At 39.4% G+C, this 25,616-nt stretch overlaps 1 long non-coding RNA gene and 1 pseudogene across 1 annotated transcript; one reads left to right on the forward strand and one right to left on the reverse strand.

Moving 5' to 3' along the window:
* Positions 1-4,805: 4,805 nt before the first annotated feature.
* Positions 4,806-6,556, reverse strand: LOC131534849 (uncharacterized). Its single transcript, XR_009269441.1, has 3 exons — positions 6,455-6,556; positions 6,094-6,299; positions 4,806-5,992 (listed from the first exon to the last, which is right to left on the reverse strand). It is a non-coding gene; the product is annotated as an uncharacterized LOC131534849 (long non-coding RNA).
* Positions 6,557-9,368: 2,812 nt separating this feature from the next.
* On the forward strand, positions 9,369-24,235 carry LOC131534836 (von Willebrand factor A domain-containing protein 5A-like; annotated as a pseudogene).
* Positions 24,236-25,616: the final 1,381 nt, after the last annotated feature.

Below are 25,616 nucleotides of genomic sequence, written 5' to 3' on the forward strand. Positions count from 1 at the left end.
TCACCAGGGCGAAGGTATGGCAAGTCGCGTGCTCTGTGTCTTCGGTCATAATTCTGTCGCAGTTTTTGTCTGTACCTTAGTTCTGTCCTTTTCAGGTTGTCCATGTCTGCGCACCCTGGGTTAAGCTTGGATGGAATGACAGGAACTGGCGTTCTTATTTTCCTTCCCATTAGAAGCTCAGTGGGACTGTATCCGTTCGCCAGGGGAGCAGCTCGATAAGCCATCAGGGCAAGATAAGGGTCGCTGGATTTCTTGAGGAGACTTTTGACTGTCCTCACAGCACGCTCCGCCTCCCCGTTGCTCTGTGGGAAATGGGGACTGGATGTCACATGACTAAAGCCCCAATCCTGTGCAAACTGTCTGAAGATCTCGGAGGCAAACTGTGGGCCGTTGTCTGAGCGGACCACTTCAGGTATACCATGACGTGCAAAAATAGACTTGAAGTGATCAACTACAGCTCCAGATGTGGTGGATGTCAGTTTGGCTACTTCAAAATATCTGGAGAAATAGTCCACAATGACCAGGTATTGTCTGTTGTCTATGTGGAACAAATCTGCTCCTACAGTGGACCATGGTCTTGGCGGGAACTCAGTAGGCATCATCGTTTCTTTGAAATTTACTCTCTCTCGGCTACACACATCACATTTCTCTATCATGTTTGTCAGCTCTCTGCTGAGCCCTGGCCACCACACTGAATGCTTAGCTCGTTCTCTGCATTTTGTTATTCCCAGATGGCCCTCGTGCAGCTTGGACAGGATGTCTGCCCTGAGTGATGCTGGGATGACTATCCTGCTGCCATACAATAGTAGACCATCTTGAATTGTGAGCACACCTGAAAATGGCAGATACGGCTGGAACACTTTGTTAATGGAAAATTTATCTGGCCATCCTTCGACACAGAATTTCTTTAAGTGCTGGATTGTGGGGTCGTCGTCCTGGTGTCTCTGAATTTCCCTTAACCTCTTTTCTGTAGCTGGGAGATTCGCTACGACGGAGTCGACATAGAGTGATTTCCTCCTCCTGCAATCCTTCTGCAGTGTGACTGACAGGAGCTCGGGACAGCACATCCGCAGTTGCAATGTCTTTGCCAGCCACATGTGATATGGTGTAGGCAAACCGCATTAATCGCATGCGCAGATGCTGTATGCGTGGAGGAAGTTCATCTAAGCTCTTTGAGCCTAGTAGAGGAATCAGGGGCTTGTGGTCGGTTTCAATGTGAAAACTCTTCCCAATGAGGAACTCTGCGAACCTCTCGCAGGCCCATGTTGATGCTAGCGCCTCCTTCTCGATCTGGGCGTAACGCTGCTCAGTGTTGCTGAGGGCTCTCGAGGCATACGCCACAGGTTTCCACTCTGTGTCTGTTTGCCGCTGGAGAAGAACGGCGCCCATCCCATATGAAGAAGAGTCAGCGGAGACACGCGTTTCAGCGTTAGGGTCATACAAAGCAAGCCCTGGGGGTGTCGTCAGTTCTGCTTTGATGTTCTTGAAGGCCTGCTGTTGTTGCGGCCCCCAGGCCCACATACTGGACTTTTTCAGCAGGTCTCTGAGTGGTCGTGTTCTCTCAGCCAAATGAGGCAGGAACTTCCCCAGGTGGTTTGTCATCCCCAGGAAGCGTCTCACCTCGCTGACGTTACTGGGTGCTGGCATGGCTTTAACAGCGCTCACTTTATCAGGATCAGCGCTGACGCCTGATGCCTCAATGACCTGCCCCAGGAACTTTATCTTGTTCTTAGAAAACTCACACTTGTCATTGAGCGTCACTCCCGCCTCCTGTAGTCGTGACAGTACTCTCCACAGTCTCTCATCATGCTCCGTCTGTGTGGCTCCCCAAATGAGCACATCATCCATCTGACACAGAACACCGACCAGGCCCTCCAGGATGCGTGACATGCGCTTCTGGAAGTGTTCTGGTGCTGACGAGATCCCAAAGCACAGGCGATTGTAACAATACCTCCCGAACAGAGTTATGAAAGTGGTAAGCAGAGATGACTCCTTGGACAGTGGAATCTGCCAAAAGCCTGCGTTGGCGTCTAGCTTTGAAAACACTTTGGCCCCAGCAAGCTGTCCTAGAGTGTGTTCAACTGAGGGGAGGGGGTGCTTCTCTCTCATAACTGATTTGTTCAGCTCTGTGAGATCGGTGCATATTCTCACCTTGCCTGTGCGTTTCGGCACCACCACCATAGGCGCACACCATTCAGTCGGCCCCTCCACCTTTGAAATAACTCCCTGCTGCTCCATACGGTCCAGCTCCTCTCTAACCTTTGGCAGGAGTGGGAGGGAGATGCGTCTGGGAGTTGAGAGAGAAAGGCTGAGCCCCTGGTTTCAGTACTATGTTGTACTCGCCCTCCATTTTTCCTAATCCACAGAAAAGCTTTGGGAACTCCCTTTTCACTGTCTCTTTGGAGTCCAGGCTAATGTTATTTATTCTGGCGACCAACTGCAGTGCCACTGCAGCAAGCCCGCCTAGCAGTGGTGTGCACAGCCCCTCCACAACGTATATTTCCTCTTTAGTGCTTTTACTGTTCTTACTGAGAGTGGCTGTGAACTTGCCCTTCACATTCAGACGAGTCCCACCTGGCCCCAGCAGAACCCTCGTTGGTTTCTCCAGCCTGCTGAACTGGCCCTGGTTATACAGCATTTCAGGTATAGCGGTGACATCTGCGCCAGTGTCAATTTTAAAGCGTGCATTGAGATCCTCCACATGTATGTCTGTCATCCATGGGCTGCCATTTGTGTCCACTGACAGTGAACCCAGAAATGCAACTTCCTCACCAGTGTCCTCAACCACTGTAGCTACATGCATTTCACACATTCTTTTAGTTTTGCACACTCTGGCGTAATGTCCCTTTTTTCTGCAGTTATTACATATTACCTCCCTAGCTGGACACTGTTGTAGGCTATGCCATCTTGAATCACCACATCTTCCACATTGAGCCTGTCTTTCCTTCTTGGTTTTATCTATTTGCTTGTGTTGCGGCTTGGGTTGCTTTGAGCGTGCGCTATCGGCGCTGCAGCGTGCATGCTGTCAAGCTGAGCGTTGGAAATATCTGCTTTAAAGTTCATTTTAACATTTCTTGTTGCTTCTTTACCTGCTCGCTTTGTCGAGCTCTGTTAATGCTTTCTCAAGAGTCAGTTCAGGATCGAGTTGTAGCTGTTCTGACAAGCGTTTATCTCTCAGACCCACAACAAGTCTATCTCTCACCATTTCGTCATGCAGAGCCCGTATCCGCAGTGCTCCGCTAGGCAGTGCAGCTCTGTGTGAAAGCTGTCAGCCGACTCACCCATCTCTTGCTGCCTCTGATTAAACTTTGCCCTCTCGAAGATCACATTTCTGCGTGTTACAAAGTGAGCATCCAACTTCATCTTAACTGTGTCGTACTCACTCGCTTCTTCTGGGCTGAGGTGCAGGGAAACCAATATATCCTCCGCCTCCTCCCCCATTGTGTAAATCAGTGCATTCACTTGATTTTCGTCCGCTTGCGTCTCCAATCCAGATGCGATGCGGAATCTGTCGAAGCTTTTAATCCACTTAGTCCAGTCTTCGGCTTTGAATGTGAACTTGTCTGGTGGAGAAACTTGAAACTGATTCATGTCGCCATCAGTGAGCTCGCTAGCTTTAGCGTTAGTCCCAAACTTTCGGTAATCGGCGAAGAGAGAGAAAAAAAAAACTTGACGGCGTCCTGCGTTATTTGTAGACGTCTGTCTAGATAAAGTGCTTTACGTCTGACACCATGTTATGTGGTTTATAGGTACACAATAACCTTTATAGGAGGCTCAACACAATGACCACACAGTACGTCCATTGAACCCACGGCTTTAATGATCCCCCCTCACACAAACACCAACACAAGGTTCCTACCTCGTAGTTAACCTGATACTACATTATCCATAAGGAAGGTAACACCAGTGACAGTAACACCAGTGACAATTTTCATAAAAATGTATTTTATAAAATGTCTGCTGCAAGGTATCAAGCCACATGTTGTCAATCATGGTATACTCACTAAATTAAGTAGTTTAATCCATTTGTATTATAGTTTTTTTGTTTGTTTTTACAATTCCCTATCAATAAAGTAGGTCATACCAGTGACGTCAACTAAAAGCTTCATATGAAATCATGAGATAAATGAGAACATTTCTGATAACTGAAAAGAAACAGTGGACTTATCATGGGCCTTTTTTATAGATCTTCAGGAAATAGGAAGGAGGAAGTGATGTCATCAGTGTGATTTTTATTTCCTCAAAATAAAGCACATGGCTGTGGGGACAAGCAGTTTTGTGGTGCTTAGAATTCTTTATAATTAATTAAAAAACACATATTGCCACATTGATGGCTCAAGAAGGTGTAGTTGTTCAAATAACATATTGTTTCATTTTAAAATATGAAGAAATTGTAACCGTAAAGTGTTTTTCAAGTGTAATATTTCTGTAAAGGCTAGGGACAGAAAAATGGACATTTCCATAATTTAAATCAGTGTTTTTTTTAGCTTCTAATAGGCATAGCTATCAAGTGTTAAAGCTATTGTCTCTAGCTAGCATAGCAAGTTTCAACAGTCCCTTATCACAACATTGATGTAAAAGCTTATCATATTAACATGATACACTTGTAATTTCATGGATTAATAAATATCCCTTTCAATATCCAGGTATCCCTCCTTTTTAAAGTACATACTCTCAAACTAGGCCACAATGTAGTCTGTATTTTTTCTTTGTTTACAGTATGCCACGAGAGAGGAAACGCACAACAGATAGGGGTGTCCCTCTATCTGTTCTGAAATCAGCAGGAAATAAAAACTGCAGCTGGTCTATTCTATGGCCTAAACACCAAAGAGGTAAGCAAGAGGAAGGTATAAAAAAAGCATATTATGTAAACAAGAAAGTGTTGAAAGAGGTTGTCTATCAGAGTAAAACAGAGGAAGGAAGACTAGTTGGGAGAATCAGACAGTGAAGTAAAAAGAAATTGAGAGAATATATTAAACCATAAACACTGTTTAGGTTTTCATATATTTCTTCAATTTTTCAGGTTCGTCATTTTGCTTTCCAGCTGGCTGTTCATTATAACTGTAATTACCCTGAAAAATGGAATGACAACTCCATGGCCAGCTATGGTTCTTGGGTTTTATGAAGAGGCAGCCCTGTCTTTCCATACGGAGCCCACAACCTACCAGTTTATCCAGAGCCACAAGTTTTAATAGACATAATGTTTTCCAGTTTTTTGACAATCAAGGTAAAGTGTTAGATAAGCACAATTTCATGCCAAAGATGTGTGGAGCATGGATGAAACAGGGGTTACAACAGTCCAAAACCCAGGAAATATTGTTGCCAGGCGTGGCGTTAGACAGGTTGGGTCATCCACATCAGCAGAAAGAGGGACACTTGTGACCCTTGCTTGTGCAGTCAATGCACTGGGGAATACGATCCCACCCCACTTTGAATTCCCTCGTGTCCATTTTAAACAACATTTTATTCGTGATGGCTGGAGGAGGACTTTATTGTTTTCCTGAAACACTTCCAACACCACACAAAGTCCTCAGTGGATGCTAAAGTCCTGCTAATACTGGACAACCACTCATCCCATCTGTCTCTGAGAGGAATACATTTCTGCAGAGACAATGGAATTGTCTTGCTTTCCTTTCCACCTCACTGCTCTCACAAACTTCAGCCACTGGACTTCTGTGACTTGTGGATGAAGAGCCAGGCATGACAATGTCAATTTATGACATTCCTGGCATTGTTAGTTTGGCCCTCCCTTTGGCAGCAACACCAGCAAATGTGCAGTCAGGTTTTAGGTGCACTGGCATTTGGCCATTTAATCGTGAGGTCTTCCAAGATATTGACTTTGCACCATCTTTGGTGACGGACCGTCCTCCTCCATCTACTGCAGCTCCACCAGTTCCATCTGGACCGCCTGCACCTCCTGCAGATCCACCAGTGCCACCTATGCCGTCTGCGGCTCTCCTGTCTCCACCTGTTGTAGATCAACCACTTCCACCTGTTGGAATTGGAAAAGAAGCACCAGAAAACTAGGAGAAATTTAAATGAAAATAAAATCAAAACAACAGGGGAAAAAACTAAAAAGACAATGACACTGACTCTGACAAAGAAGAGGACTTCTGCATTGTTTGTTTGCAGAGTTACTCGAAACCAAGAGAGGTTTGGGTACAGTGCTGGCAATGCAAGGCATGGGTCACCAGGCCTGTCCTGATGGGGGAGCCAATTATACATGCCATAACTGCCAGTCTGATGTGGACTAATTTCTTTCTCTCTTAACCTCTCTCTGTCACACACGCATACACTACCTTACACACACACACACACACACACACACACACACAGTTTAGTTCAGGTGTTCACGGAAGTAGTGCATTAAATTTTCAGTCTAGATTTTCATTCAAAATATTTTGTTGTTCAAATTTTTTGTAGGCCTAATAATTAACCAAAACGTGGTCGTTACTTGTTCTTGTACTATAGTGTTACGTCCTGTATTGTTCTGGGAGGGGTGTTTTCTCCTTTGTCTTTCTCTCTTTTCCCTCTTACCTCGTAGGACCTGTGATTGGACCATGCGTCCGTCAGTCATCAATTCTACGTCACCTTTTGAGGACCAATGAGATGTCAGTGGGCGCTTATAAAGACCCGGATGTGACGCGAGTTCGGGAGGGGCGTTTGCTTTTCATTTGGTTGCTCTCCTGCGATTACTTTTGTGTTTGCTCCCTGTTTTGTTGTTGTTTTTCTGAAATTGAGTTATTGTGTGTTTGAGTTTTCTCCTGTGGATCATTACTGTTCATCGGTTATTTAACTGCGTTTACGCTGTGACTCGACTCTCGGTGTTTTCCGAGTTTAAGTCCCGTTTCGACACATAGTGATGGGACCAGTTCAGCATGTCACGTGACTTACATCTTATTACACGCAGGGTAAAGTTGTCTAAACACACTAGTTTATGAGCGGATGCCAAATTTTGTATTTATGTTTGTCAGTCAGCGTAGTTAGTGGCGTTCTACGCTGAAGATGTTATTTTCTTTAATTCTTATGGTTTAGCTTAGTTTTGATCGGTGTTAGTTAGAGTGATTATGTTTTGTTGTTTTCTTTTCTTTAGCATCGCTCTTGTCCCTCACTTTGGTTGTCTTTAATTCATTATTTGTACATAATTTGTAAATAGATATTTGTTGGTTTTGGAAGGTATGTTGGGTTATTAGTTTATATTGTTGTTGTTGTTGTTGTTGTTGTTGTTGTTGTTGTTATTATTATTATTATTGTTGGGAGCTTTGTAATATTGAATGGATTTTTCTACTAAAATGCAGAACTTTAATTCCGGGTTGCCTCTGTCTGTTTTTTTAAATGCACACACCGCACTTCCATAGCAGGGAAAAGTGTTTTAGCTTAATATATTTTATGTATTAATGGTCTTGTGTTACCTCCTAAAATCCCTAGACGCCAAATAATTAGGGAGACGTAACAATAGTATTTGTCTTTATACGGCCAATTTAACAAATTTAAAAGTTTAACCAATTTACCTTTTGTCTGTTCACAAATAAAATAAAGGAATTGCAATATGATGTTATGTAATGTTTTTTATTATTACATTTTTAATAAATATTGCAACTGTCCTTATGGGCTGCATTTACTTACACATGATATATTTTTGGAATATTTCAAATACACTGCTATTGGACTATTATGTCCAATAGCAGTGAACTTATTGAATATTTAAAAGGATAAATAAATAAAATAAAAATGATCCAAAAGCAATTATTTTCAAAATAAGTGCTGTAGTATAACCAGCAGGAGAGCAGTGATGTGTGAACTGAATTTGGTGACGCTACAATGTGTTATTGTAAAGTTATTGAGTATTTTATTAGTAACATTTTTGGTGTTTCGCACTTTGCAGTAGTGATGGGTCGTTCTTGAACGAATCTTTAATGTGACTCGGGAAGAACGAGTCGTCTCAGGGAGTGATTCGTTCAGTCGCGCATGCGCAACATCCTATAGGTTCTGTACTGGAATTAGTTCACCTGTTTCGAGTCTTCGGGTTTGAGTCGTTCGTTCATCACGTGACAGCCTCATACACTAATCTATGCAGTCAGAGCCGGAAAGAGAATTGATTAGTTCACCTCCCGAGTCTTCGGGTTTGAGTCGTTCGTTCTTTTGTCACGTGACGTGACAGCTTTGGGCAGAGAAATTAGTTAATTTACAACCTTCCTTACAAACGGGTGCATAGTCATTATTATTATTATTATTATTATTTACTCGTACAGTTATGTGATCAAATTATTGCTTTTAATTTCTGTCAGGATGGTTATTTTCCATAATACTGAATGTAGTAATAAAGATAATAAAGAGTTGGTTATGTTTTAATTTAATTTAATTTTTTTCGAGTCTAATCTTCATAAAATACTACACCTTGTTGTATTTATGTCTTTTGAGTTATATATATGTATATATATGACTATAGTGTTACTTACTATACTTTTATAACATATGACACTTTAGACATTAACACTGTGTACACACTCTTGAATTGTTTTTTATTGTTTATTTTGTGCCAGAAAAGCTTTAGCAAAGAGGATAACTATTCCAAAATGAATTAAAACAATTTAAATAAAAAATACAAGAAAATTAAAATATACTAAAGCCACAGAGCCAGATCATAACCTTAATATTTTAAACTAACATTAATCATTCATATTCAAAATGTTATTTGCTTTCACTTTATGTCATTGTGTCCTTTTTGACCAATCTTCTTATACAAATATTAGACCAATATGTCAAGTCTGCCTAGGGAAAACAATTATACCAGCAAAGTCAAAATTGGGGTAAAAATGAACAAACTATAAGTGCTTTGTAATTTTAGGCTTGGATTTTTTTTATTATATAGTTATATGTTTATTGATAGACAAAGACAGTGAAAGGACAAATCAATCAATATTTTATTTATAACAGGGTTTTATTTATTTATAAAATAACACAGATCCTCAAGAAACAGTAACAAAAACATAGTAACAGAAATGAACAGACCATTTTTGTTTCTAGGAAAATGCTTATTACACATATTTTGATAATTTTATGATAATTCTTAAATATGATCCAACATACAAAAAATACAGTTTTACTTTATAGTATTTTACTGATCCGGCAAGTGGTCACGTGACAAAAGAACGAACGACTCAAACCCGAAGACTCGGGAGGTGAACTAATCAATTCTCTTTCCGGCTCTGACTGCATAGATTAGTGTATGAGGCTGTCACGTGATGAACGAACGACTCAAACCCGATGACTCGGGAGGCGAACTAATCAATTCTCTTTCCGGCTCTGACTGCATAGATTAGTGTATGAGGCTGTCACGTGATGAACGAACGACTCAAACCTGATGACTAGTCAGATAAGAGGTGAGGTGAGCTAATCAAGACCCAGGTAAACGATGAATTAATCTTTTCTGTTTCTTATAGCATTATAGTTTGTATTGTTTGTAGTGTGATCAACGTTTGCATAAGTAGTAGATGTGTTAGGGAAATAGCACGTAACATTTTAATTATATTTTGCTAAAATGAACGAAATGACTCGAAAAAAGATTCGTTCATTTTGCTGAACGAGACTCAAAGGTCCGAGTCAGTAAAATGATCCGAACTTCCCATCACTACTTTGCAGACGGACCCTTGTCTCTCAGCCGCCAGCGCGTTGAGATCAATGTATTTTGTACAGAGCGGAGGAAAGCTTGTTTTAAGGAAAACACGCTTGTAGCTTGTTTACTACATCACTACGAATGAAAAGAGGCGTCATTTGTGAGTTATTAATCCGGAAAAGTCGGATCTGTGAATATCTTGCCAACTTTAACGAACTACAAATAGTGCCCCACCCCCTGCTGACACATCGGTGATTCTGCGACTTCGGGAAATCATCTTTGGCCGCATTAGAAACGTTCAGAAACACAGGTTTACTCATTTAATGAGTCGATCTGTGAATATTTAAGGCAAATATAAAGGTAGTTGTGTCGGTGTTTGAGTTTCACTTTCGATTTGAAGTAAAATCGCCATTTCATCTAACGGAGCGGCAGAATGGAGATCTGCGGTCTTGTGTCTGAGAAAAATGAACCAGGTATGAATTCACATGTTTGCTGTTCTGTTTCCTAAACTAAACATTTGTAATATGTAGGAGAGCTGAGATGTTTTTGATATAGGGTTAGTTAGTTATGTTAGCATTTATTTTTTATTAACCAATTCTTATCACTATCTGCATGTGTCATCAATGAGTATGCAATGATGGAGAACAAGCTTTTGGGGGTTTTGAGAACCAGAACCAAGCTGACTGAGTAATAAAGCTATAGTGGTCCCCTTTATTAAAATACCTGGAGGTGAGGAATAATACACGTTGTCATATTCACTCAGCATTACTTGATCTAATTCACAAATATCTAAATTACAATTTGGTAGAAATTAATTGTATTCAGTTGTGTTTTAGGCACTAAAACAGTCCAATACTTTATAGTCAATCACATTTTTCTATTGAAATAAGGAAGATTTCTGTGCCACCCCAGACTGGTTGCTGGCCCCTCCCTGGCCACCCCTATGAAAACATCCTGTCTCCGCCACTGCATTGGCGTACAGTATAAGAATTTTCGATAGGCCAATTTTAAAATACAAAAAATAAAATCTATTGTAATTGTTCAAACATTAAGAATTTTGTGTACACATAAATTCATATAAAATTTTTAAATTAAGTAATTTGAGCTTTTTTTTTCATCTAGATGAATTGGCCATAGCCTTAAAAAATATCATGTGGTACGACCATGATTTATATTAAAATTAAATCATCTCCTTAACATGCTTAATTAATTTTTTTTAAATGTTCTCAGTAAATAAATTGTTTAGAAACCAAGTATTTGCATTTCTTTTGAGTTTTTGTAAATAATGACTTCATAATTTTGTTCTATAATTTCAGAGTTGCCTTCTTAAATGTATTTAGCAGACTTATTTTCCCTGTAAATTGCATAAAACTGATAAAAATGTTTTTAAAAATAGCACTCACATTAGCATACTGTAGCAGTGATTCATATTTATAATTTAATTATTAATTAAATTATAATTAATTAATTGAATGCAGTTATTGCTATTATTGGTCGCACCACATGATGAGTGGTGCTCCAAATGACACAAATACCTTATATTATTAAAAATCTATTTAAAGAGATGTGTGTGAAAAATGCAGCCCGTGAAAAATTAATGTTTTTTTTAAATTAAAAATGAGTACATACATGGGAGAGGAACTTCATATATATGGCATCTTTTTAATGCATTTAAACCAATTTTTAACTGAAAAAAAAATGCAATCGGACAAAATGTATTGACCGATTGCATTGACCCATGTGAGGAGCATTTGTGGTCTTGTTCTGCAGTGTTTCTGATGTTTTTGTGTTGGTTTGTGTGACTCAGTGCCTCTGAAGAGCATCTCAGTGGAGGTTCTGGTTCAGGATCATGTAGCCACAGTCTCCTCCACTCTGCAGTATGTGAATGAGGAAGAGCGCCCCCTGGAGGCCTTGTTCGTCCTCCCTCTGCCTGCTGATGCTGCTGTCTGCCACTTCAGTGCCAAGATCGGAGAGCAGGAGATTGTGGCAGAGGTGCAGGACAGAGAAACCGTGAGTCCAGATACAAACCCACAGAACATTTATTTAGATATTCATGCTACACATCACCATTTAACAAAACCGTATCCTGCAGGCGAGGGATCAGTATGATGACGCTGTGAGTTCGGGTCAGCAGGCGTTTCTGTTGGAAGAGAGCGCAGAGAGTCCTGATGTGTTCAGACTGAGTGTCGGGTGTCTGTCGGCGGTCAGAACGCTGCCGTCACCATCATCTACGTCACCGAGCTCGCTGTGCAGGCCGACCACTCGCTGCGCTTCTGTCTGCCGGCTGTCCTCAACCCCCGATACACACCAGCAGGTCCTACAGCAGCTCTGACACACACTTTATTAGAGCAGAGAAGCTGATTCTAACACTCTCTGTGTCTGTGTCAGGTTCAGCTGCTGGTATAGTCTCAGAGATTTCATCAGGAGCTGTTCCTACACGCTGACTCTCAGTGTTCATGTGAGCTCTCCAAGCCCATCTCCAAACTAGAGTCCAACTGCACTCTGGATCCTCTAGTGTTCCTCCACTCTGATCACACTCAGGCTACGGTACTGTGTGTCTTCATGTGTTTATCTGGATGTGTGAGCAGAGCAGGTTTATGCATGTGTTGTTTGTGTGTGTAGGTGAATCTGAGTCCTGGTCACATGTTTGATAAGGACGTTGAGCTGTTTGTGTACTATCAGGATACCCATCAGCCCTCTGCTATAGTGGAGGCAGGAGTGACCACCGCCCTGCCAGGTAGGACCTGCAGATCACTGGGATTATGGGATTGAGTGATTAAGCTGTTACTGACTCTTTCTCTCTTTTTCAGGTTCTCTGATGAGGGACCCAGTGGTCATGATAAGTTTGTACCCAGAGTTCCCAGAGGAAGTGATGAAATCACTGGCAACTCGAGGCGAGTTTGTTTTTGTGATTGACAGATCAGGCAGTATGGACAGCATGATGCATCAAGGGAAAGGAGCACAGATGTGCATTGAAAGTGCAAAGGTAAGATTTAATGTTCAAAACAACATTTTTTTAAAAATGTATTCAGATGAGACACATTTAGACTCGGCACACATCCAATTTTACTCCTATTTCATGACATATCTGAGGGGGACATATTTACTAAGGAAAAAGTGTGATTTGGGTGAAAGATTACAGAGACTAACCCTTTTTTCTTTGTACACAATAAAAACCAATTTGCATTAAGAAGTAAATAGTTTTGATCTCACTTTCACTTTCTATCCATGTCTCTCTGTAGGACACTCTGCTGTTACTGTTGAAGAGTCTGCCCGTGGGATGCTACTTCAATATCTATGGATTTGGCTCTGATTTTGAGTCCTTTTTCCCGTTAGTGTCTAGATCTTCATTCATAGATATTCAGTTTTGAAATGTGTCAGAGGAGATGAGATGTTTTTCTGTGTCTTTGCAGTCAGAGTGTTGAGTACAATCAGGACACTATGGATGAGGCTCTGAAGAGAGTGAAGGAAATGCGAGCAGACATGGGCGGCACAGAGATATTAGAGCCTCTAAAACACATCTACAGTCAACGCTGTTACCCCGATCACCCCAGACAGGTACAACACCTCACTGTGCACCTGAATTATTTACTGTAAATAAATACATTATATACAGATTGTTTAAACAGGAAGCCTGTGGCTGTTACACTTGAAAACTTTTTTCACTGATACAGACAGAGAGCGATGGATAAAGGAAACTCAAAAAATTTACACAAAAATATTTAATGATGAACTGATACAGATTTTTTGTTGGCCGATGTCTTAGAGAACAGGGTGTTCAACAGCCAATAGAAAGATAATAAATAACACATTCATAACATGCATAATAATTGCTGCAATAAAATATGTATGCTATTATAATATTTTTCACAAATAAAAAATAGTCAAAATCATTAATAAAAAAGAAGTAACCAGCAGTGCATTCTGTAAATTGTGTTATCTGGTAAATCTGTACTCACTGGGAATAATATTTTCTCAAATAAAAACCAAGTAATGGCAATTTTGCATGCATAACACAGTGAATGTGACATGAATATGACAAAGTGGCCAACTAAATGTAGCACAAATTAGTTTGTCGCTTTGAGTGTCCATTGACAGAACTGTCCTGTTGACATCCAGTTCACATGGACAGACAGAATACATGCATTTATACTAATACTTTTTCATAGTTTTTACTTTCTTTTTTAACAGTTCTGTCAAATAATTTATTAGACAGTAAACTAATGAAGACTGGTGTTCTTCTGACAATTATTGGCCAAACAGAAAAGTGTATCATCTGATACCGATAATTAAAAATGTGTATATATTATTAATAAACAATTCACTAGCCAATAGCAATCTCTAATGTGTCTGTAAGGGGTTCAGGGCTCGCAAAATTTCAGAATCCCTGGTAGCCCTTCGGGCAGGTACTCTTCAGATTTTGGTAGCCTGAAAATTAATTTAACTAGCCCAAATTAAAAAATTACTATTTTATTTTATTATTATTATTATTATTTTTTATATAGAAAATCAGATAGGAGTTTAAATGTCAATCAAAAATATTTTCAATACACAAATATCAATAAATATGAAGGAAGGAATTTTATTCACTATTTACAGGGTATCTGCAGAATTTTTAAAAATATATTTAAGGCAATTTATGACCCATTTTAAGAGCTGCACAAGTAAAATGAACACAGAATGAGCGGGGTTGGACAATGTCTATGGTAACACAGTTTTGAGCCATAAAATTACATGATTTACAGTTCAGATACAGGTTTTCACAAAAACAAAAATCTTATACAACAGCGTTTCAGGCTATAGACTGTTTTTATGAAAAGGGATCAATCAAGCATATAAATTATTATGTTAATTTAAAACGTATAAATATTACTGTCTTAATTGTTTCGATTTTTAGAAGGCACATCAACTTCTTTCTCATTTACAACTCTGTGTTTGCTGCGTAAAAACATGAGTTGATATTTGCATTGATCTGACCATAAACAGTAAGAAAGGCTATTTGGAAATGCAGATTCACTCTCTGCCACGAGGTGGCGCTTTAGGAGCGCTGAAATATTGCGGTTTCCCCGGAAACGCTGTACACAAAGCAGCTCCGCGCTCATAAACGCTGGTTTATCAGGAATTATAGGTAAAATGAAATTAAAATTCCAATGACACGTTTCTGAGGACAGTCGGTTACCTTCAGATACATTCACATAAAGACATTCGCGCCGCGTTTTGACTTGAAACGTGCATCGCTCATGATTTATTCAATGACGTCATTGCCTTTTGAAGTTTAATCCTGCCGTATCACGACTCTTGTCTTTCCGTCCCCAACTGTAAGACCTCTTGAAATTATAATTAGGACATTTCTTCCACCATTTAACGTATTTAAAACTTTTTATGGCCTTAATTTTGATACAACTCACTTTCAGAGTTTTTAAGGACCCGCGGGAGGTCTGTATTTAAGGTAGCCCGTCAGGCAGGCAGTGATACATTTTGGTAGCCCGACTGGAAAACACAATAGCCCCGGGACGTCGGGCTAGCGATTTTGCGAGCCCTGGGGTTGTATGTTTTTAAAAAACAAATTTTGTGTGTATTTTAATGATCACAGGCTTTATGCCACAAGGGTACCAAAACTTTATTTATTTATGTCTGATATAAACTATTGCGTTCTCTTCAGCTGTTCATCTTCACTGATGGAGAGGTGGGAAACACTAAAGAGGTGCTGGATCTGGTGAAAAGTCACGCTCACTCTCACAGGTAAAGGTCTGCTGGGTTTGATCTGTCCATCATTCATATCTTCATCACTAACAGTAACAGAGTTTATTGTGTCTTCAGGTGTTTCTCATTCGGGATTGGTGAGGGTGCGAGTGCCGCCCTCATCACAGGAATGGCCAGGGAGGGATCTGGTCACGCTCAGTTCATCACAGACAGCGACCGCATGCAGCCCAAAGTAAAGCTCTCCACTGGATTTCACAGACACAAATGTTTCCTGGTCAAATGTCTCAATGGTTTCTCTTTCTCTTCAAACTATATCAGGTGATGCAGTCGCTCAGGTTTGCGCTGCAGCCCGCTGTGGTTAATATCTCTGTGGATTGGATCCTTCCAGACGGTGTTACTGTTGACACACTGTCTCCACCCATCAGTGTGCTCTTCCAGGGTCAAAGGGCACTCATTTATGCCCAACTTAAAGGAGAGGTGAGATCAAGGGCGTAACCATGGTATAGTGATTGGGGGGGTCCAAATGTGAACACCCCCTTGTTAAAATAGCATGATTCTGCTAATTACTTATTGCAAGTATTGAATAAAAGGGTATGATTAATTGTGGTGAAAAACATTATTAGAGAAAAACATTACTTATTGCAAATAGTGGCAATCTGCACCTCTGCATTGTAATACATTATAAAATAGTATGCAATAACTTATTGAGTGTAATTTTTTAATTTTATTTCAAATTATTAGGACAAAAGCCCTCCCTACACCTACCCGATACTTTATGTTCAACTTTTTGATTATTTCCTTCATTTTTATTGAAAAATGAATGCTTTTCTGATGTGATTTGAAATTTAAAAAGGGAGAAAAAAAAGTTCGCCAAAATGCAGATTCGAACCCCGGTCGATCGTGTCTAAAGAAACGTAACACACGCTTTACCCCCGGGGCCACTGAATCTAATGAGTGATAATCGTCTTTTGCTAATGTGACTATCGCAATAATACGTTTGTGGGTGGAATTAGTGTAAATAACCTCTGCCAACAACATGGCTATTTGCACTTAGACACTCCGATTTTTTTTATTTTTATATTCCCAACAATTAAACAGTTGCCCACAGAAAAAAGCACCCTCAGCACCCCCACTTCCCGCGCCTCTGTTACCGTCTGAAAAAATGAATGTCCGCCTGTTCGTCCTGCTTCTTTCTGTTAGCTCCTACCTTCATTTCATTTAAGCACCAGCGACAGTCGGACTGAGCAGTGTTGCCAAACCCCTCCCTCAGAAATCTCTAGAACCACCCTCAAAAGTCTCCATTTTTCAAAAAAAGTCGCCAAATATGAAAAGAAAGTAAATACAGGTAAATTTGGTAAAGGTAAAGGAAAGTAAATATATATCTACTTTACAAATGATGACAGTATAAAAAATAACAAAAGATGAAGTAGGCCTATAACAAAAAAAATCTGAAGTGAAATTAGGAAATGCTTAGGTCTACTTGTAACTCTACTGGACGCATTTGAATCAGTAAATTCTGAATCACAAATTCCAAGTATGGGTCACTTTCTTTTCTTTTTTCTTTTCTATTACTAAATACAAAATACTGCATCGCAGCACACATGACACGATGATGCACTGTGTCTCTCAGTATCTGGCTGACATGATTGTGCATGAATTGTGGCATAACTTTTGTGTCTGTGGTTAAAACAAGATGTTCATGCACTGATGTAATCATATTTTTTCTCCACCATCTTGATGCTTATAATGAAATGGTGCTGTGTCATCATGTCTGAATGGCAGATGTACTGATGTGTGTTCACTGCGCAGACTCATTAGGCGCGTTCCACTTTAAGCGGCGCTGCGCAGATTGGTCAGTGTATGACATCAAAGTACCGCGAGAGCGATAAGAGAGCAGACGGAGCATTCAAATCGCTCTCGCGGTACTTGATGTCACTGACCATTCTGCGCAGCGCCGCTTAAAGTCGAACGCACCTATTGGCATGATTGAGAGCAAACGTGAGAGGTCACGGGCCTAAGGTGTGGCCAAGTAAAAAATTAAAAATCTCCAAAAATCGCTATTTTTATTTAAAAAGTATAAGGTGGTTACGCCCATGGGTGAGATGATGTAGCATGTGTTTCTTTAATGACAATTAAAGACCAGTGTCTTTCATTTAGATCATAAAAATCTGCCTTTTCACTGTCTCATAGAGTTCAGGAGGCTCTGAGGGAACAGTGACAGTCAAATACAGTCTTAAAGATCAACCATTAACAAACCAGCTCCACTTCTGCCTCAAACCAACTGAAGAAACAGGGTACCACATAGAAACACATTGAATTGGAGTGACATCAACTGTTTGTTTTTCTAATTCAACACATTTCCTCCATGTTTCTGCAGGTTGTCCATTCACCGGCTGGCGGCTCGGACCCTGATCCGTTCTCTGGAGCAGGAGGAGAGGTCCGGTGCTGCAGGTGTTGAGGGCATCAGGAGCAGGATGGTGGAGCTCAGTGTTCAGGCAGGAGTGAGCAGTGTTCATACAGCCTTCATTGCTGTGAATAAAGACAGCAGACAGACTGTGAAAGGACCCCTGCTGCAGAGAAGAGTGCCGACATACAGTTAGTGCTGTTGTGTGTATAAAATCACTTTTACTGTGACTTGACTATTTTATGTTTACATTAAGATGTGAAAATAAATGTTTTTCAGATGCCCTGATGCAAGCAAATTGTGGTAAGACAACAATCTGTTATTTAAGTACAAAGCGTCTTTGTGGCAGATTTAAGCACATCCAGCCACAGCAAGTGTTTTGCAGCAGGAGAGGAGGAAATATATCTTTTTTAGTGTCAGTTGACTATTTGATGTTTACATGTGTTCACCTCAAGATGTTAAATCAAATGTTTTTCAGATTCGTATGAGGCATGTTGCCTGATGGAAGCATGTAAGACAAACAACTGTCTATTATTTGTATAATGATACAAACTACAGGCCGGGACACACCAAGCCAATAGTCACTTAGTCAGCTGTCGGGCCGTTGGTGAGCATCTGTCAGGCTAGTTTGTTTGTGTTCTACACGTCTGCTCTCATCAGCCTCACATCGGCAGCAGTTTGCCCGATTCAGCTTGTTGAATCAGCATCAGAGCCATCTGTGAGAGTGAGAAATCTGATTGGATGAGCAGCAGTTTAGAAAACGAGTCAGTGCACAAGAATTAAAGCAAAGGAGATGAAAACAAGCCAGTAAATCAAGATGACTGAATATTTTCACAACAACATGAGCCGTTTAAAATGAAGAAACTCATCAACATAACTCCAAAATGGTACGAAAGCGCTGCTTTGTTTAATTGTTTACTTGTATACTATGCAAGTTTGCAGTCGGCTGTAGTCTGTGCGGTGTTTTCAAGCACAGCTTTCTGATCCAGACGCAACACCATCGGCTTTTTTCGCTGCTAGTTTTTTTAAAGTTGGCTTAATGTGTCCTGGCCTTACCAATGAAAGGTTAATTAAACTTGAACTTAGTCATGCTGTTTTTCATCATTTAAGTTTTGTAAACAAATGATATAATTATTTATAATTTGTGAAAGAACCCTTGTTGAGTGCTGACACATAGTTAGTGCTCTGATTTATTATAAATCACTTTTACTGTTGCTTGACTATTTGATGTGTTCACCTCATTAAGATGTGAAACCAAATGTTTTTCACGTTCATATGAGTTATGTTCCCTGATGGAAGAATGTGGTAAGACAAACAACTCTTACTGTAATTTGACTATTTACTACAGTACATGTGATTTGTTGTTTTGTTTGAGTTTATTTGTTGTGTTGTTATTTTTCCAGATTTAAAAAACTCATTGTTTGTGTCTTGGTGGTGTTGTAGTACTCAAGACCGTTCATTTTTTGAAGGTCTTGTCTCGGTCTCAAATTTCACCCAAATTAATACAATTGCCCCAAACAATTCAAGATATATAACATATAATTAAGTAATATCACAAGAGCAATAGACATTTTCATAAATATGAGCATGAATGAATCGGTTGAAAAGCCTAAATGATTCCATAACTCACTCATTAAGTGATTTCCCGCCACTGAGCCTATACTGGTGGTTTTAGTTTCATATGAATGAATTCTTATATACACGAATTCTCTTATTCTGTCTTTTCATTTGCACCAAAACAGATGACTGGGATATTGAAACGTAAGGCAATTAATCCACAATTATTGACGTATTTGTGTGCGAGATATTTGTATTTTAAATTATGTTTGAAACACTGAGGCAAAGTCACCTCATGGGTAATGTTTGTTGTCATTTACAGAGACAGTAATGAAGGGGCTGTGCAATCTCAACAGGCAGAATCTGAATGCAAACAAAGGGGTATATTCTCACACACACACACTAACTAACTACCAAACATGAAATTTAATTGATGCAAGAGTTATGCTTGGAATTGAATACCAGTTCACTAGGTCACTACGTACTGATTATACTCTGTATACTACATACTATTCTTTAAAAATAGTATGTTAAAGGCATTATTCCATGCTAAATGATTGATAATGATTCATGCTAGATTGTAGTCATGTGACCTCATCAGGTTGCATGTGAGTGGATCCAGATGTCATCTTGGGGAAAACATAGTTTAATTCAGTTTAATTCAAATTTGTGTAAAAGATGTCTTGAGTCACAGAAGAGATATTGAAACTTGCAGCTGTAATTCATTCATCACATTGAACATGTTAAGTTTATATCATATGTAACGGGAGGAAGAATCACACGACAAGTTTGGCTCGGTAAAGGCCCCGAAGGGTGCGTTTATTGTGCAAACTTGAGTGAATCCATGTGTCCTGGGTGGGTCGAACTGTGCTCTGAAACCTGTGTCCTCCGTGGGTCTGAGTGCTTGGGTGCGATGGGTCCAGTGCTGTGCGGGTGAATCCTGGCTGGCCGATCACACACTGCTCTCTGCAGACAAAATGAGAGGAACATTATCAGGTTGTCTTCTGGAGACATGTCTCACCCGTGTGTGTGACTCGGCAGCCTATAAAGCTGGCGCTTAATTGGGCTCAGCTGTGACCGGCCAGCCCGTGCTGATGACGTGCAGGTGTTCCTCGTTCGTTTCCAGGGCGACGCTGACGAGAGCTCGGGACACGCGTCACACATATTTGTTACATTTATGATCATCAGCAGGTCAAAATAATGGCAGTGAATACAAAAACGCATGACCAGAGATACCATGAAAAAGTGTTGATTAGATTTGATTCATACCAGGTTCCAAGACACATTTTTACACATCTCTAGTTAGCATAGACCCTACTAAAGCTACCATTTGTGGACATATATATATATATATTTAATTCACGACCCATCTCAATATATTGTGCAGGCTTATTGGCAGAATGCAAGAACTAATAGTTTGATATTTGTAAATCTGAAATGAACAAATAATTACTCATTTACAACCCGAATTCCGGAAATGTTGGGATGTTTTTTTCTTTATTTGAATAAAAGTAAAAGTAAAAGACTTTCAAATCACATGAGCCAATATTTTATTCACAATAGAACATAGAGAACAATGTTTAAACTGAGAAATTTTACACTTTTATCCACTAAATGAGCTCATTTCTAATTTGATGCCTGCTACAGGTCTTAAAAAAGTTGGCACAGGGGCAACAAAGGGCTGAAAAAGCAAGAAATTTTGAAAAGATTCAGCTGGGAGAACATCTAGCAACTAATTAAGTTAATTGACATCAGGTCTGTAACATGATTAGCTATAAAAGGGATGTCTTAGAGAGACAAGAGTCTCTCAGAAGTAAAGATGGGCAGAGGTTCTCCAATCTGTGAAAGAGTGCGTAAAAAGATTGTGGAATACTTTAAAAACAATGTTCCTCAACGTCAAATTGCAAAGGCTTTGCAAATCTCATCATCTACAGTGCATAACAACATCAAAATGTTCAGAAAAACTGGAGAAATCTCTGTGCGTAAGGGACAAGGCCGAAGACCTTTGTTGGATGCCCGTGGTCTTCGGGCCCTCAGACGACACTGCATCACTCATCGGCATGATTCTGTCATTGACATTATTAAATGGGTCCAGGAATACTTCCAGAAACCACTGTCGGTAAACACAATCCGCCGTGCCATCTGCAGATGCCAACTAAAGCTCTATCATGCAAAAAGGAGGCCATATGTGAACATGGTCCAGAAATGCCGTCGTGTCCAGTGGGCCAAGGCTCATTTAAAATGGACTGTTTTAAAGTGGAAAAGTGTTCTATGGTCCAAATTTGATATTCTTGTTGGAAATCACGGACGCCGTGTCCTCCGGGCTAAAGAGGAGGGAGAACTTCCAGCATGTTATCAGCGTTCAGTTCAAAAGCCAGCATCTCTGATGGTATGGGGGTGCATAAGTGCATACGGTTTGGGCAGCTTGCATGTTTTGGAAGGCACTATGGATGCTAAATGGTATATGGTTTTAGAGCAACATATGCTCCCCTCCAGACGATGTCTATTTCAAGGAAGGCCTTGTGTATTTCAGCAGGACAACGCAAAACCACGTACTACAGCTATTACAACAGCATGGCTTCGTAGTAGAAGAGTCCGTGTGCTGAATTGGCCTGCCTGCAGTCCAGATCTTTCACCTATAGAGAACATTTGGTGCATCATTAAGCAAAACAAATGTCAAGGACGACCACAAACTCTTCAGGCAAGACCAAAACTCCAGAAACTCATAACCTCGATGCCCAGACGTCTTCAAACTGTTTTGAAAAGAGGAGATGCTACACCATGGTAAACATGCCCCCATCCCAACTATTTTGAGTCCTGTAGCAGGCATCAAATTTGAAATGAGCTCATTTTGTGCATAAAATTGTAAAATTTCTCATTTTAAACATTTGTTATTTTATCTCTGTTCTATTGTGAATAAAATATTGGCTTGTGTGATTTGAATGTCTCTTAGTTTTCATTTTATTCAAATTTTAAAAAAGTCCCAACATTTCCGGAATTCGGGCTGTAAATAAAAACATGCTACTTTGAATGTGTTTGTTGAACATCAGGTCAGATTTGTCACTTAATTATTTAATACTGTTACAGTATTGAGATTTAAAAGCCACAAGTAAGTGAATTCCAGTTGGCTTTCCTGTCTTTATATAAGTGTGTGTATGTGTTTGTACAGCTGCTCCTGAGCCCCCAAAGGACCCATTACTCCAGCTTGTGTCTCTCCAAAAGGCGTCCGGCTGCTGGGATCTGGACGCCACACTGGCTGATTGTTTGGGAAGACGGAGGATGAGCTGACCAATCAGAAACCAGCACAGGTGAGAGATGTGATGAAATAAGACAGCGATGATTGTGTGCAGTGTCCAGTAACAAATGCAGTGGATGATGGTCTGTACACAGGTGGATGGGTCAGTATGGGCCACTCTCCTGGCTCTGATCTGGTTATACGGCTGTAAAATAGAGCAGCAGGTGGAGTGGCAGTTTGTGGCCATGAAGGCAGCGTCATGGATCGGCTCTCAGAAAGGTGAGATCTCCATTCCAGACCACATTCATTCAGTCAGCGTTCATCAAGAGACGTTTGAGCAGATCTCTTCAGTTCTTTGACACACACTGATGATTTGAGTGTGTGTGTGTGTTTCAGTGGGCGATCTGTCTCAGTGTGTGTGTGCGGGGAATGTCCTGCTCGGATGTCAGGTGACCAAAGAGACTCTGGGAATCTGAAGACATCTATGTTTCTACATCCTGATTCATCAGAAGACCGAAGAACTATTACTACTACATTTATTGTTACTCTGTTACTTGTTTCATTTAGTCTGTATAATTTGCTTAAATCAACACCAAATTGTAAGTATATGTGACTTTCACTATCATTTGAGTTTTGCGTACCAAAGGAAAAGTAGTCTTGGTTTTCTAATTATTGAATAATGTTTCAAAGAAAGTCATTTTAATATATCATCACATTTACATTTACGCATGCGCTTTGAAAACCAGGACCGGTGTTACGAGATTTTCGGTTTCCGAGATTTTCAGTTTCATACATGAATGAGTTTCCCGGACATGCGCGTGGAACTGACAAATTCAGTTTACGCTCCTTGTATCTCAGTAGGTTTAATGGAATATTTAAAAAGGTAAATATATTTACAGCGTTGCATGAACCTATGCCTAAACTACATTTCGTAACAGTTTTGATTAGTTTGCAGTATTTTGTTCACACAAACCTTCAAGTCGTCCCTGACTGAATGATTGCAGACATTCTTTGTGTAATGTTAGGATAAATCACTGCAAACCAGTTGTATACATTGATTTCAGTTCGTTAATTGTGCTGTTCATTTGTTGCTCGCAAAGCTTTAAAACTGTGTCTTATTAATTGTTATAACTTGTTGAATGCATTGTCTGCTACAAATGAAATAAACCTATATGAATGTATCTGTGGACATATTTTTGTATAGGGTGTGATCCATGTCTTAACTTACTCTGTTCAACATTCTCCGTGTTGTTTGGTTATAAACTAACTGAACTAACTGCTGAAAAAAAAAAGTTGCTGAAATTGTCTTTTTTTTTTTTTTCATGTTTCCCATATATAATATTTAAACATTTGTACAAACATAAATTAAGATGATCACAAGTAAAGGTGTAAGGTTTCCCTTGCACAGTGAAACCAAGAATCCCAGAACACCTGGATGATTATGTCTACACTGATTTCCAATAGTAGTGCAGATATAGACATGTGAACCAACAACCATTTCAATTATTTATATCTTCTGTTACCTTTTATGTTTTAAAACGGTCATCCTCTGGCAATGAATGAAATAACATTCACCACCATATCAGTGGCCTAAGAAGAATTTTGCAACCTACACTGATGTTATTCTCTGTCATCTGTTCTTTGACCATGTGTTGCACTGTACTTGGATGATACACAATGATGATCATTTATACAAATGCATGATCTATTTTGATGCACAACATTATAAGCCATAAAGTTTAATAAACATATATTATTAATTAGGCTTTAAATAGAGGCACTTTTCTATAAAAATAAAGTGGAATAAAGATTGGATTGTGGCCTTGACTATATTTTGATATCTAGATGTTGCTATAATGCGTGTTGGTGTGGAAGTTTGATATTATTTGAGACAGTGACATTTTGTTTTTAAAAATATGAATTCAATAATGATTCACACTCAAAATTTAGTCATGGAGGATGTGATTAATATAATTCTTGTTACAAACTAAGAAGATTTATGCACCAAAACAAGACTACATAGGAGAAAAGAGTGTGATGTAAATATCCTTTTTGGATCTGCTGTATAAAAATATGACACATAATAAAGTTATTCTAAGATCATATGTAAGAGAGGTAAAACAACAATGACATATTTCTAAACTTGATTCTGGCATTTGACTAGTGACATTACCATTCAAAGGTTTTGGGATTACTATGTTGTTGTTTTAGTATTATTATTATTTTATTTTATTATTATTTTTTAAGAAATGTATGCTTTTGTTTGACAGGGATGCATTTAATTAAAAATGACAGTAAGTACATTTATAATGTTACAAAATATTTCTATTTCAAATAAATACTGTAGAACTTTCAGTTCATCAAGGAATCCTGTTACTGTGTAATGGTTTCCACACTTCATTAAGCACAACAATTTTCAACTCTAATAATAATCAGAAATGTTTCTTGAGCAGCAAATCAGCATATTAGAATTAATTCTGAAAGATCAAATGACACTGAAGAGGAAAAATTGAAATCTGACATCACAGACCTGCATCTGTGATATAGGCTAATCAGAATCAGATAGAGCTTTATTGCCAAGTGTGTTTACATACACAAGGAATTTGTCTTGGTGACAGGAGCTACCAGTGCAAAGAAAAAAATAATAATACAGACATACATTAAATTATATATATATATAGAGAGAGAGAGAGAGAGAGAGAGTTGCTGTTAATAAAATCATTTTGTTAACATCAAATTAGTTGCATATTCTATTCCATGAAACGCCGTGAAGGCCTATTTGTTTTCTCATTTACAGTGTACCAAATATAGGCTACTTTATACACTTTTGTCCATACAAATTTGTTTAATCCAAAATTTTGCTTATGTATTAAAGGAACACTTTCATCCATGTGTGTGGTCTTGGATTCCTGTTCATTTAGTAAATATAAGTCAAACAGTTTGAAGAATCACACCAGGGTAGATTAAAAAGGATTAGTCCACAGATACAAGTTTATTTCAGCTGTTGCACTCAAAAGATAACAATAGCAGTTTTAAAGCATTGCAAGCTAAGCTACAGCACAACAAACTGAATTCAATACAACTAGCTGAGGTTTGCTGTG

Source organism: Onychostoma macrolepis, chromosome 25, assembly GCF_012432095.1.
Source record: "Onychostoma macrolepis isolate SWU-2019 chromosome 25, ASM1243209v1, whole genome shotgun sequence".
Classification (NCBI taxonomy): Eukaryota; Metazoa; Chordata; class Actinopteri; order Cypriniformes; family Cyprinidae; genus Onychostoma; species Onychostoma macrolepis.